We start from the raw sequence: 16,186 nt of genomic DNA, 5'->3' as shown, positions 1-16,186 counted from the left end.
GCCGCGGGAGAATCAGGCTGACTCTTTAAAGGGCATGTTCTGGTAACTCTATAAAGGCACTTCAACTCTCTCTCCTGTCTTAAACACCACCCTTCCCGCCCCATCCCACCCTCTTTTAACCCTGAATTTTCTTTCTCCCTTGGCCAAGCTTCAGAAACAATATAGTTTTTACTTGCCTTTATTTTTACATTCCAAAGCTTGCCCACGCATTCGGGCTAGTTCATTGGCCTTGCCCTTGCCATATCACCAATGGCTTCCCAATGAGAATTCATTTATTCTCTCCGGCCCCACTTCTGCCTTGTCTCAGGCTGCCATCATTTCTTGGTCGGATCATTTCAACAGCTTCCTAACTTGTCTCCACATCCTGTATCTTGCCCCTTTTGAACCCATTCTTTTCACTGTCTCCAAAGGGATCCTCAAAGGCACTTCAGGCCCAGAAAGATGTTCTGAATCCTCTCACTTGGTTTATAGGGCCATCTGGATACAACCATTCCCCACCGTGCCCCCTACTGCCTGCCAGTCCCTTGTCACATGTGGTGCTCTCGCAGTACTGATTTATTTGTAATTTCCCCACCTCGCTCCGTTGTTCCTTTTTCAGGATCTTTGCCTGGCTGCTTCCCCTGTCAGAAATGCTGTCCCATGTTGCTAGGCTGATTCCTTCCCACTGCTGCAGTGTTAGCATAGACTTCCGTGGCTCTCTGAAGCCCTCTCTGTTCCCATAAGTCTAGACTCTGCACCTGCCCCTTATGTGCTCCTGGCATTGTGGTCCCCCCCCCCAACTTTTTTCACACTGCACTTACTATTCACTTGCTCCTCCCCCTTCTAGAGAGTGAGCACCTCAAAGGTCTCTGAAGCAGACTCTAGCATTAGGGTTCAAAGATAAGCGATGTTCTAAAGGCAGTGTTTCCTGGGGAGCCTGGCAGGGAGTTGGGGGAGCAGGACAGAAAGGGGGAGGAAACCAAGCCAAGACCTGTCCTCAAGGAACATCTGGGAGGGTGACTCCAGCCTGGTCCTTCAGGGAGCTCTGGAGTGTAGGTGATGCTCCTGCATCGCTCTATGGGAGCAATGGGCTGTGGCATGCCCACATGTGTAGGTCACTGGCCAAGGGTTGCCATGGGTAAAGTAAACCCCCACAGTTCCAGCTCTCCTGTGTGTGAGTGTGAGGATAAGCCTGTCAGTGGGGCTGTCTCACTGCTGAGTATTAAAAGCAAAAGGGATATTGAAGGACAGTTCATTGCTACAGTGACTGAAAGTGATCCCAGAGGGCACAGGTAGAGCATTGACATTGTCACTATAGTCACATTCCTTGTGTGGCACCATTCAGCAAATGTCCCAATGTCCACAGTGCCTGGTACATGGAAGGTGTGCGGTGATTTTTCTTTTTGTTTTGTTTTTTAAGATTATATATATATATATATATATATATATATATAAAATATTTTATATATATATACTTTATATATACACACATATATATAATCTAATATATATTTTTAATATATTTATGTATGTGTATGTAAATATATATTTATAGAGAGTGAGCCAACAAGGGGAAGAGAAGAGGGGAGGGAGAGAAAGAATCCCAAACCGGCTCTATGCTGAGCACAGAGTCCCACAGGGCTTAATGCCAGTACCTGGAGAACATGACCTGAGCCAAATCAAGAATCGGACGCTTAAGCAAGTGAGCCACCCAGGTGCCTCTGCAGTGATTTATTGTTTAATTGAATGGATGAGGATTTTTCAGGTCATGACATTTTAAACTATTCAAGTCTCCTTCCTTAAAGGTATCTCTTCCAGGGGCTTTTGAGGAACCTCTTTAACTGCCGCTTCTCCTCTTCCCATTTCATTCTGCCCTGTGTCCCTTCTTGGTTCATCATCCCCTGCTTGTTTTAAGCACTGGTGTTCCCATGGGTTATGTCCTCAGTCCTCTTCTTGGTTCACTCTCCATGAATGGTGCTCTTACCTCCGCATATTGTTTAATTATAATTTATATCCTAATCATGCCCCCATTCTTATTTGATTCATTTATTTAACAAATATTTCTTTTTTTTTTTTAAATTTTTTATTTCTTTTCAGCGTAACAGTATTCATGGTTTTTGCACCATACCCAGTGCTCCATGCAATCTGTGCCCTCTCTAATACCCACCACCTGGTTCCCCCAACTTCCCACCCCCCGCCCGTTCAAAACCCTCAGATTGTTTTTCAGAGTCGATAGTCTCTCATGGATCACCTCCCCTTCCAATTTCCCTCAACTCCCTTCTATATTTCTGAGAGTATATTGCTGAGTATGTGTCAACCACTAGCCTAGGTTCTTAGGATACAACATTGACCAAAGCATACGCAGATCTGTCTTTGGAGAGCTTGCACTCTGGTAGCAGAGTGGGAAGGGGGGCAGACAATATGCAATAAGCATAAGTAAATAAGAAAATTATGAAATGCATTGAAGGGAAAAGGAAAAGCAAAGGGGATGAGCAGGATGGAAGTGCTGAGGACACGGAGGGCAGGAGGAGGTTATGATTCAGCTGAGATGAGCACTGTAGTCCTCACTGAGAAGGTGACTTTCTAGCAAAGCTCTGAAGGAGCTGAGGGAGTCAGTTATACTGCTGTCTGTGGGAAGGGCATCCAGGAAGAGGGAACTAACAGTACAAATGCGCTGAGGTGTATTCTTTTTAAGTTCAAGGAATGGGGAGGAGGAGAGTGTGGCTAGAGCAGAGTGATCTCAGGGAAGAGAAGTTGGAGATGAGTTCAAATGGAAATTGGTAGGGCGGGGGGTAGATCATGTAGGGCCCAGAGCCCCATGGTAAAGACTTTGGCTTTTGATCTGAGTGATCAAGTAGCATTGCAGGGCTTTGAGCAAAGGTGTGAAATATCTGACTTATAGCCCAGATATCCCTCTCCTGGCTCTAGACTGATATATTTGATTGGTTTTGGGATCTCTCATGGGCATGTCAAGTTGAATGCAGTTGGTCTTTATCATTTGAAGATTCCATTTCTGTGAATTTATTTACTAAGTAAAATGTATTTGTTATCCTCAAATTAATACCTGGGATGCTTTTTTCAGTCATTTATGGACATGGGTATAGCAGTAAACAATTTTGATAGCATGTTTCCAGCCAAGGTTGAACAAGGTAACACCTCACCTTCTTAGTTGAGCTCTCATACTGTAAACAAGTTTCCTTTTCACTGTCCATTCATTACCATGTTTTTTGCCTTTTTGTGCATTTTCTTGGTGATTTGAATATTTATAATGGCCCCCAACCTTAGTGCTAATGTGCTGTCTAGTGTTCCTAAGCACAAGGAGGCTGTGACATGCTTTATGGAGAAAAGGCACGTGTTAGATAAGCTTCATTCAAGCATGGGTTACGGTGCTGTTAACTGTAAGTTCAATGTCAATGACTCAACAATATATATGAAACAAGGAGTCTTTAAAGAGAAATGCACATTAAACAACGTTATGTCTTGGTTAATTGATGAAAAGTTGTGGCCAGAGGCTTGTAGGAACTTAACCTTGCATTTCCCCTAGGAGCAATGGTTCAGTATTCATTAATTCAGTGTTTGCAGGGACAACAGACCACAACTACCATGAATAATGAGAAGTGACTGTATGTAAAACACAGCACTTATTTTTAGTTCCATCATTCACCAAAACGTCCCAGCCAGATAGAATTCCTACATCCTTATTCCTTACATCAGATCAGTCTGAAGTTCCTCATTACATCTTCTTCTTTCCATCTCCACTATCAAAGCCTTGTTTAGATTTTCATTTTGCCTGGGCTGATAGAGCAACCTGATTTTCCTGCCTGCCTCTAGTCCAGGCCAATTCAATTTCTCCTTCATACATCTTCCAGAGAGATCTTTCTAAAATGCAGCTTTCAACACATCATTTTTCTGCCAACGACCTTCAGGGGCTCCTTTTTTTCCCCCTCCATCAGCAATGTCTTGGTACTTACTGCTAAATACCTGACTAGCCACCTTCCAACTTCTCAGGTGGCAGTGTGTCCAGCTCACCTCAGACACTCTTGCAGCATGTGGCCCAATGCCACTCACTGAGATGTATGCACAAGTCGCTGGATGGAGCTGTTGGCATCAACAGTTTACCTTTTGATCTTTCTTCCCTTGGACATACTTTTGAGGCAGGAGCCATCTTGCTAACCACAAAACAGAAATGAAACACAAAGGATAATGTTTCATTTGTCTAATGCTGTGTAACGAATCATTCAAGACTTAAGGGCTTAAAACAGTACCATTTATTTGCTCACAATTCTATCTGGCAGGCTAAGATAGGTGGTTCTTCTACAGGTCTTTCCATGGGATTGTGTACGATAGGGAATTGGCTAAGGGTTGGTGGGTCATGGACAGCTTCAACAATCATATGATTGGAGCCTCAGTGGAGATGTCTGGACAGGTTGTGGTTGGCTGGGCCTTTTTCTGTCTGGCTTCATTCCCCATCTGGTCTCTTTCTTCATTTGGTCTCTTTCTCTATCTGGTTTCCTTTTCTCTGGGAGGCGTGGACATTTCTACATGATGTTTTCAGGGGAAGATGATAACAGCAGATGCTTCAAGGGTCCTTGAGGATAAGGCTAAGAAATCACACAGAGAAACTTCTGCCGTAGGCTATTAGTCAAAGTGAGTGACATGGCCAGCTCAGATTAAAGAACATGTATCCAGGGATGGGAGCAATTGTCGTGGTCATCTTCGCAAGCAATCTGCCATAGATGACAAAATCAGAGGATGGCAGGAGCCTGGGTCTCCATGGTTACTGTGAGCCCTGATGTCAGCACTGGATTGTCTATCTCTAGACTTCTTGTCACGTAAGAAATAGAAGTCTTATTTATTTAGCCCCTGGAATGGTTGTTTTTATCACATGGAACTGAACATATTCCTAACTGGTTCAGGTTGTTCTTAACTATGTTCTTATTGTACCTTAGTGGTTCCAATCAGTGGTTGAATTCACATAGGTAATTTATCATTAGTAATAAAGTGCCAAAATTTTTGAATAATTCATAGAGCTTAAAAAATAAATTAAGGTGGATTCAAGGTCCCACTTCTGAACTGCCCATCTCCTCTGTCATGGGGATAAAAGCCAGAGATACACTGTCCTGCAAAAGCAATCCATTGTCCTTTGTTTGTGGCTAATGTTAATATTCATAAGGGACTGTAGCTTTAGGTCCCCTTTGGTTTTATTGTGCTTCTCTCACTCCTATCCCCAAACCAGACTCTTCCCTATTTATTTCTGAGAGCCCCCAAGAGTGCCTCCATGTGTATGCAAAGCACTCCCAATCGTCATTTGTTACTGTGGCTTCCGTGGCCCTGACAAACTCCGTGAGATACTGCTCTGAGCTACAACTATTTTCCCCTTGATGTTGCCTGGGGATCCTAAGACTTGGAGGGCCTCTGATGTTCTTCTGATTCCTCCCACCACCAGGCAGTATTTATCACTCCTCCTCACAGCCCTGGCCCCTGTTAATTTCCCTTTCATCTCCTGAACAAGAAGGAAGATGCTCCCCTCTGGTTATACTTTATTTGAATGCCCCAGCAAGGTGGCCTGAATGCGAAAGTCGTACAGAGGAAGATTCTCTGCTTGAGCTAACTGTGATGAGACCACCCCTTTCCCCTCCCCCCTCGTTCTTGACACTGTTATGGGCAGCAACGCTGAAATACCTACTCCACCACTGACAGGCTCTGACCCTGCCCCAGTGCCAGAGGTTCAGCACCCAAGAAGGCAGGCCCTGGTACATTGAGAAGGATGTTCTCTTGTTGTTTTATTCAGACGTTGTTAAACAATTGCTTGGACCCTAGTTAATGATACAACTTTTTTCCTTTAACTTTTTCCCTTTCTTAAAGTTTTTAAATAGCAACTTCATGTATGTGATCAAAAGCAAAAAATCCAAGCAGTAGAAAAAGATACAACAAGGCAAAGCAAATCTCTCTAATCCTGAAATCCACTTCCTTGGTCTTCATTTGAACAAAATTCCAGAGGAGTTTATGCATTCCTCATGAGTACAGTCCTTCTAATTCATTAACGCAGCTTCAGCTGAACCCGAGGCCCAGGTTAGCAGAGGTTCTGAAGAAGCTGCCCCACCACATCCAGACCCCCACTCCACTCTGATCCTCAGGCTTTGCTTAATTTGGCCAGCCTCTTCCTTTTCTCACGGAAGCTTCCTTATTCATCTCTTCATTCCGTCTCTTGTCCTTTTCTCTCTCTGGTCTTCTTGAGATAAAATCGACATACAACTCAGTTGTCTAAGTTTAAGGTGTGCCTTATAGTGACTGGACATCCATATATAGTAATATGATTACCAAAATAAACGTAATTAACATCTATCTCCTCGTATCGTTACAAAAAACTCTCTTTTCCTCTTGGTGATGGGAAATTTTAAATTCTGCTCTCAGCAACTTCAGATAGGCCCCACAGCCCATCTGCTGTCTTCTGAGGTCATCAGACATGTTAGCACATGTTCGGACCTCACGACTGGAGGGGGTTCAACTATTTTTCCTGGGAGGTTTGTGAGCCCTTATGTGGGAGTGAGAAGTCACCTACTTCCAGCTTTCGGATACGGCTGAGGATAAGCTCCAGCTCGTTCAGCACAGCTCCTGACATGTGTCCCAAGACCCCTCATTGTATAATTCCGGCTGCCTGGCCTGTCTTAGTCCCCATCCCACCCTCACTCCGTGTCCCCCCTCTAACATTATTCTGCAAGTCCTTCAGCCCAGAGGTTTCCCACTCTCGTGCCTTGACAAAGGCTTTCCTTCTTCCTGGAATATGCTTTTTCTTTTGTTCTCTTTGGAAATTCCTATTTCTCCACCAAGACTAAACTTAACTCTTACTTTTTCTGTGAATGTCTTACATGATTTATTTCCCCTCCAAACCCCTAAGCTGAGGTCATTACATGGACTCTGGTCACTGCTGTCTCTGGCATTTATTCTGGTTATTCAAACAATCACACTGTGTTACAATTTTATTTTTGCTTATCTTTTTCTCTCCCATCAGTATTATGAGCAACTTGAGAATAAATACTTGGTGTTAAAATTTATGCATGTCACATAGGTAGCCATCAACAAACTTTTCTTAAATAAGCTCTTGCATATAGTGTATAATTTTTGTACTTAGGCAGCTCTGGTGCTCACTGGAATTTGGAATCAAGTGAAAAAGGTTGGGAGCTCTTGTCCTACAGGGCTACAGCTCAAAGTTTCCTTTGCATGCAAGTGGGTGTCCCCTGTATCAGGGGACCAGCTTTAAATCCTCAACCATTCAGCGGCTGCAACAGTGGCCAGCCACTTAATCTCACTGAGCTTTGGTTTTCTTGTTGGAAAAAAAAGAGGATTTATACATCTTGCAGAGTTCTGGGAACTAATTGCAACTATGAGAAGCTGCCTGGAAGGGTGCTAGGCACCTACTGGGTGTTCAGTACATGTTCATTTAGTGAATGAATAAATGAATGGGTGTATTAAGATCTCTCATGTTACAGTAACTGACATCTGGACCAGCACAGCGTCTAAAGGAGGAAAGTTTACAGAAATAGCAAAAGAACAGCATAATTAATATATCTTTGCGCTTCTATATTTTATTCTCTCTCTCTGTCTCTCTGTCTCTCTCTCTCTCACACACACACACACACACACACACACACACACACACAGGAAGACTCTGTCTTCCTCTCCTATACATACAATTCCAGTTCCTGGTTTTGTTTGCTCGTTACACAGCAAATCTCCAGGACAAGGTCTTGCAGGTGGCAGAGAAGTCGAGGCAGCCTTAGCGACGGTTTTGATGTTATGCCCCAGTGATGTTTCATTTTCATGTCTGCTTTTCTGGAGTCCAAGGCTGTTACACACCTTTCCTTTATGTGCACAGCTAGGGAGAGCTACTTACTTCGGTTTTGTGAGCTGTTTTGATGGCCTGCTGTCCACATTGGTATTCTACGAGCCTAGGATTTCTAGTCTTCCTGGAAAGCCCCGATATCTTATCGTGTGGACGCAGGAAGTTTTTTCAATGCTTACTTTGCTTCCATTTTTCAGTGTGATTGAATTCTGCAAAAGCCTCTCAGTGAAAGAATGTTTTTTGATAAGTACTTGAAATCCTCCATTTGTCAGATTTTACTTTTAGTTGGTATTTGGGCTACTTTGTACCACACAGGCACCCGCTAGGCTCTCGGTGTCTCTCTCCCATGCATATGCACACACGTGTCCCCTCACTGCCTGATGTCCAGCCGTCAGAGCACATCTACCCTCAGTCCCTGCTCCATCTTTAAGCCTATTTGGGGAAAAGCGGACTTCTCTCAGGTCTGTTCCTGGACTGACCCATGCTTAGCCTGCTTCTCTACTGTCAGACCCAGCTCCTTCTTGGTTCTAAGGTCGTGGTCACTGATAATGTGGCCCTTGGGGGCTACAGTCCTCCATCAGTAAGAAGCTGTTGTCCTGGGGCACCTGGGTGGCTCAGTGGGTTAAGCCTCTGACTTTGGCTCAGGTCACGATCCCAGGCTCCTGGGATCGAGCCCCGCATCGGGCTCTCTGCTCAGCGGGGAGCCTGCTTCCCCCCTTCTCTCTGTCTGCCTCTCCACCTACTTGTGATCTCTGTTTGTCAAATAAATACATAAAATCTTAAAAAAAAAAAAAGAAATTATTGTTCCCACAGTGTTCCCAGAGACAGAGCATCTTTAGAGGGGACGTGTGGAGGGAAAGTCACATCCCCGCCCCATGCCATGCACACCACTTCGGTTCTTAGCAGCACTAATGTGGTGTTAACAGTCTCAGAATGAAATCTTGGGGCCGCCAAAAAGGATGATAATGCGGAACAGAGATATCTTGAAACTTCCCCCAATTGACTAGACCCCCATTATAGAGGATCTTTCCCTAATCATATCTCACTTGGGGTCCCAGCCTGCTGCTGGGTTGATGAGTTGGAGATTTTTTCTCAAGGAGGATTTTTCCACCTTGTTCATTACTGAGCTCAGAGGCCCCATCCGGGCCTATCAGGTTGTTCGATAAAAAGTTCAAGGGCTACTCCTTTGCTATGCAGAGTAGTTTATCTTCCCTGGGTCTCAGCCATTCTCTCTAGCCCGACCTTCAGCCTCCACTTTCATTCCCAAATGCCCACCAGGAGTGTCTTACCAAACAGCAGAGCAATTCCCCCTCCCTCAAATTTTGCCACGGCCCTTAGAATATGATACTGGCTGCTTTTAGTTTCCATTTTTAAAATTAGTAACATTTTTTCTCCTTATGACACACAGATCTCACCCTTGTAAGTAATCACTTCCAGTTTTATATTCCAAATAGGTTTTTCTTATTGGTGCATTAAAAAGAAGCCACTTTAAGATCACTAATCCATGGCCATTTCAGTTATAACTCATCTACTAATTCATACCTATTATAAATATTATGATAATTATTAAAGGCAAGGGAAATTATTAATTGTTGGCATATAATGTATCTGTTATGCACATTTGTGGTAACTCATGACTACATGCCCATCATTCAATAAAGAATCTTCTCTTAGTGTCTCATACGCAGGATATACTTAGTTCGTGCCATGTCCCAGAGCAGTGTACTGTAGCAGCCAGCGAACATCGTTTTGGGCCACTGTGACTGTTCTTACTGATTGGAGCCCTGCTAAATATCTTTGATATTATCATTGTCCATACTCAAGCCTGGCATCAAATAAACAATTGAAAATTAAATGGTTAAGGTAGAAAACCTACTTGGAATATGTAAGACCAAGCATTAATTTATTGTGATGATAACTGGTTTAATTAATTGGGCATTTGATAGCAGAACAGACTTTTCAGGTGTGTAGAACTCCATCCCAGAGGCTGGGGCTGCGTTCAGGGAACTAAAACCCTAATTAGGTAGCTAGGATCACCCCATATAATGGGTGCTTTATGTTTTTGTATTTTGTGCTGGTTTTCCCGGGCTTTTCTGATTCTTGAGATATCTTTGACCATCGTCATGATGACCCTGATAATCTGCACAATTGGATCCTGACGACTCTTCACGTCGTTCTTGGGTTTCTGGTGGCTCACTCACTCCTCTCTGGTGGTTTCCTGTCCTCAGTGGTTTCTCAGTGGCGGGTTGTTTTCCTGCCTGTGTTCCCGTTATCTTGTCTTGGGCCTCCTGGGGTTCTAGCCTCAACCGTGGTGGGCGACAGCTTTGGGCTGGAGAGCAAAGGGACACCAAAGGCAACATCTCAGATACTGTGTGAAGTCCAGTGGAAAGTTTTATAGACTGACTAGGAAGCAAAACCTGGAGTATGCTAAGAAGGTCGAGCAGGCAATGATCTGTGGGAAGCGGGAGCATTCCCAGGGGCTGGTGACGGCATAGGAAAGAACTGTGCAAGGCTGGCGATCTTTCCATTTTTTCCTACCACTGTGGGCATCTTCACTCAGCAGGGGACTCTGTTTACACCTCTAGCACTCCACTGCTCCTCAATCTAGAAAGGAGCCCGGGACCGCAAATTTTTGCCAAAATGGCACGATCTGATATCTAAGTAATGACTAATCTCATCTTGTCATTGCATTGCCCCTTCTCTTATACAACGTCAAATAAGTTTTCAGGGGAGATTGACACCTGTGAAACCACTGGGAACTACCCTCACAGTAATGAGCTATACTCAGTCCCACAGACTTGAGCTCTCTCCTATTTCCTGTGTGTTCTTTGCCCTTCCGGGACATCCTCTTTGGTGTACTCTACCCTGTGAGTTGGGCGGCCATCACTTTCCCCTTCATCCAGTCCTCACAATTCCTATGTCTGAGGGCCACACCTTTGGTTTCTGAATCCCTGTTGATCTGGCAGCATTCTTACAAATACTTTCCTTGCATCCTTTCCAGAAGTTCCGTCAAGGTACACGGATGAGTCTCCACCCTGATACCTTGGAAACATAGAGTTTATCGTGATCACAAGTGTGCAGCTTTGCACACTTAATATCAAGAAGATAGGGGACCCTCACTCCTGGGTTTATGCTTCCTTCCTCTGTTTTAATGTAATGTCTGTCTGCTCCTCCAGACTCCCTTTCTTCTGTCCCCGTTCTGGCTTGTCAGCCTGATGAAGTAACCTCAATACTAATGGTCTCCCTCCCTTCTGCTTTTGAGCCCCATTTCTACATGGTAATGCTGTTCTCAATGGAGTAGGGTGCAGAATTCCCTCTACTTGGTCCTCAGTGTTCACCTCTGGTCGCTGCAAGGCCGCATCTACCTGACAGGAGCCACAGGAGGGCTGCATGGCGTGTGAGCCTGTCAGTTGCTGTCAGTTATAGGCAATGCACTTCAGCCCACGATGGTGCTCCAGGAAGGAGGCCGGAAAGAAATTTTTTCCTTCTGCTTGAAAATCACAAGATCCAGTCATCCTTGGAGGTGAAATGGACCCTGCTTTTCTGCGGATAGTAAATATTTCCACATTCTCTGTTGAAGAGGAGACAAACAAGTTGAGTTCCTCCACTTACCCCCATGAATGTTACTGGTCTGGTTTGGGAGCCTGAAACATGTCTGGACCTTAATTTTTTTTCCTCAGTGTCTCCTGAATTTCAATACACATACACAGCTTCTAAAAAATCCTCAATTGAGGATTCTAGGAAGAGAGATCTAGGCTAAGCAGCAGCATGCAAAATTGGCCCTTAAGGTCATGGTTTTTATTTTGGAGGGTCATGGACTCCCTTTACCATCTGATGAAATACACACACACGCATAAGAATAGACACCCCTCCACCCCCACACACATATACATTTTTTTGCATACCATATTCAAAAAGTTTCTATATCCTTGAAGCCCATCCATTAACTCAATGTCAAGAATTCCTGACTTAGGGGATTCAATCAACATGGTGTAGTGGGCGAAATGAATAGAAGTAGAGTGTTTAGTGATCGTCCAGAACTAATCTGTTCGCATCGGTGGATGATGGGAATCTGTGCTCTGTTTTCAAGTGAGTCTTTCAAAAAATGTGGACAAACCAGACACCATCAGAGGAGAGTGGGCTTGGACTCTTGTTATGGAATCTTGTTAGATACTGAAAAACTGGGAAGCCTCAGAAATCTCCTCATGAAGAAGCATGTAGAAAGGCCTGGGCAATGCTCATAGTGATGACCCTGAAGACTCAAGGATGTCTCAAATATTAGGGATAATTTTCATGATAGATTTTTGAGATTCTGAGCAACCCTCAGTAATGAGAAATTTGAGTTTACAAGGAACTTTTATTTCCCTAGTGCTCCATTTAGTTGAGGTTTTCTGTTTTTAATTTATTTATTTGATAGAGGGACAGCAAGAAAGAAAACACAAGCAGGGAGAGTGGGAGAGGGAGAAGCAGGTTTCCTGCAGGGCAGAGAGCCCGTGTGGGGCTCGCACCCAGGACCCTGGGATCATGACATGAGCCGAAGGCAGAGGCTTAACAACCGAGCCACTCAGGCGCCCCTGGTTGAGGTTTTATTGCACTGACTTGGATGTGTAAATGAAAGAGTGCGGCAGATGGCAGCTCTGATTCTGTGCGGTAAACCTGATGGTCTAGGACAGAAGTAGAGGCCGGATCAACCAAGCATTCAGGGACTGTCGACTGCCTAAATAAGCTCAAAAAGAACTCCAAGAAGGTCCTTTACTTTAGTACCTCCCCAGAGTCTCCATCTTCCATGCTTTGCCAGATATCATAATGTTCTAGATGGTTCTGGCCACAAGCTCAAATGTGCAGTGCCTTTATTTTTTAACGTAACAACTTACCTTCTAAGTTACTAGGGGTGGGGCTCTATCTTAAGTTCTATGTCTGGCAAAACACATCATAGTCTAGGCTCTCCTCACTTGTGGTTCCACCGTGCTGGTGTAGGAAGCTGTTCTTCCCTAGGACATAAGGCACTGGGGTCCTTTATTCTTAAATTCCCCAATGCATCTGGTACTTCTGCCCCCTTCCTCCCTTTTGTCTTCCCTCTCCCAGTTAAGCACAGGACTGAGACATCCACAGGAAAGTTCACAGCTCTCTCTCACTCTCTCTCTCTCTTTTTTTTTTTTTTTTGGTCCCTCTCTCTCTCTGACTTTAGTTCTCTCACACCCAATTGAGTCCAGATTGGTGGGGACCCTGGCAGTTCAGATCTTCTCTGTTTTATTTGAAGAAGCTCATATTTCATGCTTTGTGTTCTTTAGGGCTTAGGCTCCCAACCAAAACCCCAAAGGTTTGCAAATAAAAAGCCATGACTTTTAAGTCTTTGCTACAATTCTTAAAAATTTATTTAGAAGCTCAAAAGCATTCTAAGCCGACATTTCTTTGTATTCTGGGTAGTGTCCCCTAGCAGGTAACATTTGCCACTGACACAGGAAGTGCAGATGAAAAATCTGATAAAAAACTGTGGAGGTGGGAGGTTGCAGAAACAGACAATCCCAGAATACAATGGGACATATAGTAACTTACTTAACTTAAGTCCATTTTCCTCTACTGGACACAAATATCCCATGACAGAAACAAATGGAGGATCCGTCATTGGTCATTATTAGTAACTTAACGTGAATTAGTTTCTCATCTTTACACAGGCTGGGTTCTGAGAGCAGGCTTGACAGGGGAGAGCACAGAGGCAGGTATAGAGTAAGGCAGCAGAACAGCCAGGTGTGGTAAGAGGGAAGGGCAGCTAGGGGCATTTTGTGGCTAGTGGAAGGCTGGGATGGATGAGTAGAGCATGGAGAGAGGCAAAGACAGTATCAGGGATAAGCTTCATACATTTCCCAGTGATGCTGGAGCTGGGAAGACATGGGGTCAGCACATTCAGATAGAGGAAGAGAAAGGTCTGTGTTCAGATGCAGGTCAAGAATTGACTTAATGGGGGTGCCTGGGTGGCTCAGTGGGTTAAAGCCTCTGCCTTCGGCTCAGGTCATGATCTCAGGGTCCTGGGATCAAGCCCCGCATTGGGCTCTCTGCTCAGTGGGGAGCCTTCTTCCTCCAATCTCTCTCTCTGCCTCCCTCTCTGCCTACTTGTAATCTCTGTCAAATAAATAAATAAATCTTTTTTTTTAAAAAGAATTGACTTAATGACTTGTTGGACACACTTCCCATATTTTCAGGTAAGTCAAAGGTAATCTCTCATAAGACAGAAATTAAAGCAGCAAAAGAAAAATGAACACATAAGGGGATGCCTGAGTTCATTAGGAAGATAAGCTGTTTGGGAATACACGAAGAAAGGACACCCATTCCGGGCTGAACCCATTCCGGGCTGAACCCATTCCGGGCCAGCGGAGGGATAGCCTGGAGGATGGGCGGAGGGGGAAACAGACAGCACCCTAAAATTAGAGCTTTTACATCTGAAGTGGGACAAACCAGAATCATTCTTTCACTACATATGACTGAGAAAAATAGCTGGATCCTGTCTTCATGTTCTTTTCAGTGTTCCACATTCTCTCTCCTGCTCTGTTTCTGTGCAACAAAACACGGTCCTTCCCAAACTTTTGCTGTGATCACAAGCATCAGAAAGTGTGGCATTGCTTGGTAGGCAGGGAAAAGAACGATTCAGCATTTTTTCCTTAGACGCTCCTTGTGTTCTGAGTTTTTGACTCTCTTTTTAGGACATCTTCACTAAAAACCATTCTATCACACGATGGCAGCAGAGATATAATCTAAATTTATAAGCTATAATGCATGGATGCATCCCAATGGGGAGAAAAGTCTAATTTATGTTTGTCCATATATTTTTCTTTGGTTGGTATTTGTGTTCTAAGTTTCTGGAGGCATCAAACATAGAAAGGCCCTGTAATTCCAAACGGGATTAATACAGACAATATTTCATTCAGGAAGTGAGACCATAAATAAGAAGAGGTACTTTTAGATGGCCTCTAAATTTTTTGAGATACCACTCAAGTGCCCGTAAAAACCAAAATCAACTTTCTACTTGCATTCTTAATTTTCTCTGCACCTCATTTCTTTCCCGGATAGAGACAATTTTTCAGGCTGGACAGGAGATAAAGAACATCTATGAAAGATTCAGACTTTTCCCTTTCACATTATCTCTACCCTAACTCGGAATTCCTTCTGTTTTTGTCAAAGGAAATTTTTCTTGGGTCCTAAACAGTGATAAACAAGAAGACAAGAAAAATGTGGAATCCATTAGGATGGGTCAAAAACCTTTGTTTAAGAAGATTTGTATGGGGGTGCCTGGGTGGCTCAGTGTGTTAAAGCCTCTGCCTTCGGCTCAGGTCATGATCCCAGGGTCCTGGGATCGAGCCCCGCATCGGGTTCTCTGCTCAGTAGGGAGCCTGCTTCCTCCTCTCCCTCTGCCTGTTTCTCTGCCTACTTGTGATCTCTGTCTGTCAAATAAATAAATAAAATCTTTAAAAAAAAAAAAAGAAGATTTGTATGTTTTGCTATTCTCTGGGGATATGCTTTCCTCAAGCCACAAAAGTGTTCTGTATAACAACCAATGTCTTCTTCAATAATGCCAGATTGTCCTCTGAGAAAAAAAAACAATTTCCCCTGAGGATTCATTTATTCACCCAACACACTAACGGAAACCATTGTGTGCCTCACACTAGGGACTGAAACTATTTATTTAAGTGATCACTATTAAGAGATCTCTAATCACATGCCACAGTGCTCCAAGTTCCTTGCACATATTATCTTATTTGACCTCACTGTCTTGCCATGAAGCAGGTCCCAGCAATATCCTTGTTCATCTTACAGATGGGGAAACTGAGACACTGAGAGGTAAAGTACCCAAATCAGACAGCTAGTCAGGGGCTGACCATGATTAGCATCCAGGCAGTCTGGTTTCAAAGTCCAGCTATTAACCATGGAGCTGCACGAGACAAAGGTTCTTTCTGCAAAGTAGTTTAGACAAAGTAGTATAGACAAAGTAGTTTATAATCTCATAAGAAATGAAAGTTACAATCTCAGGGAGACCTGCTGAATCAAAGTGAGATGACCTTCTGGCACCATATTGGATATGATGTACAAGAAAATGTGAGCCTAGAACATGGGTCAGTTCACTAAAAGTTTATGGTTTACACGGGGAAAAATTAATAGATGTGCTGCTGAAGCAAGCACTATATGGGGGAAAATTAAAACATAGGAAATTCTCCCATCTAGAGAGTGAGATGGACATTTTATTTCCCTAATTCTTCATCCTGAGTATGGCAAGCTTCAACAGGAGAATGAGGGTATGGAGGCTTAGAGGTTTTGATTGGAGATTCAACTTCGGGGAGGGAAGCAGTGGAGACTGCCCTGTGTTTTGGGAAG

At 43.8% G+C, this 16,186-nt stretch overlaps 1 long non-coding RNA gene across 1 annotated transcript in view; it reads left to right on the top strand.

Moving 5' to 3' along the window:
- LOC116595835 overlaps window positions 1–16,186 on the top strand; it is a 72,420-nt gene that overhangs the window by 38,833 nt on the left and 17,401 nt on the right. The gene's annotated exons all lie outside the window — the stretch shown is intronic.

The sequence above is a fragment of the Mustela erminea genome, chromosome 7 (assembly GCF_009829155.1).
Source record: "Mustela erminea isolate mMusErm1 chromosome 7, mMusErm1.Pri, whole genome shotgun sequence".
In the NCBI taxonomy this organism is placed as follows: domain Eukaryota; kingdom Metazoa; phylum Chordata; class Mammalia; order Carnivora; family Mustelidae; genus Mustela; species Mustela erminea.
Note: the sequence above shows the minus strand (reverse complement) of the source record. Positions and strands in the feature narration are given on the sequence as shown.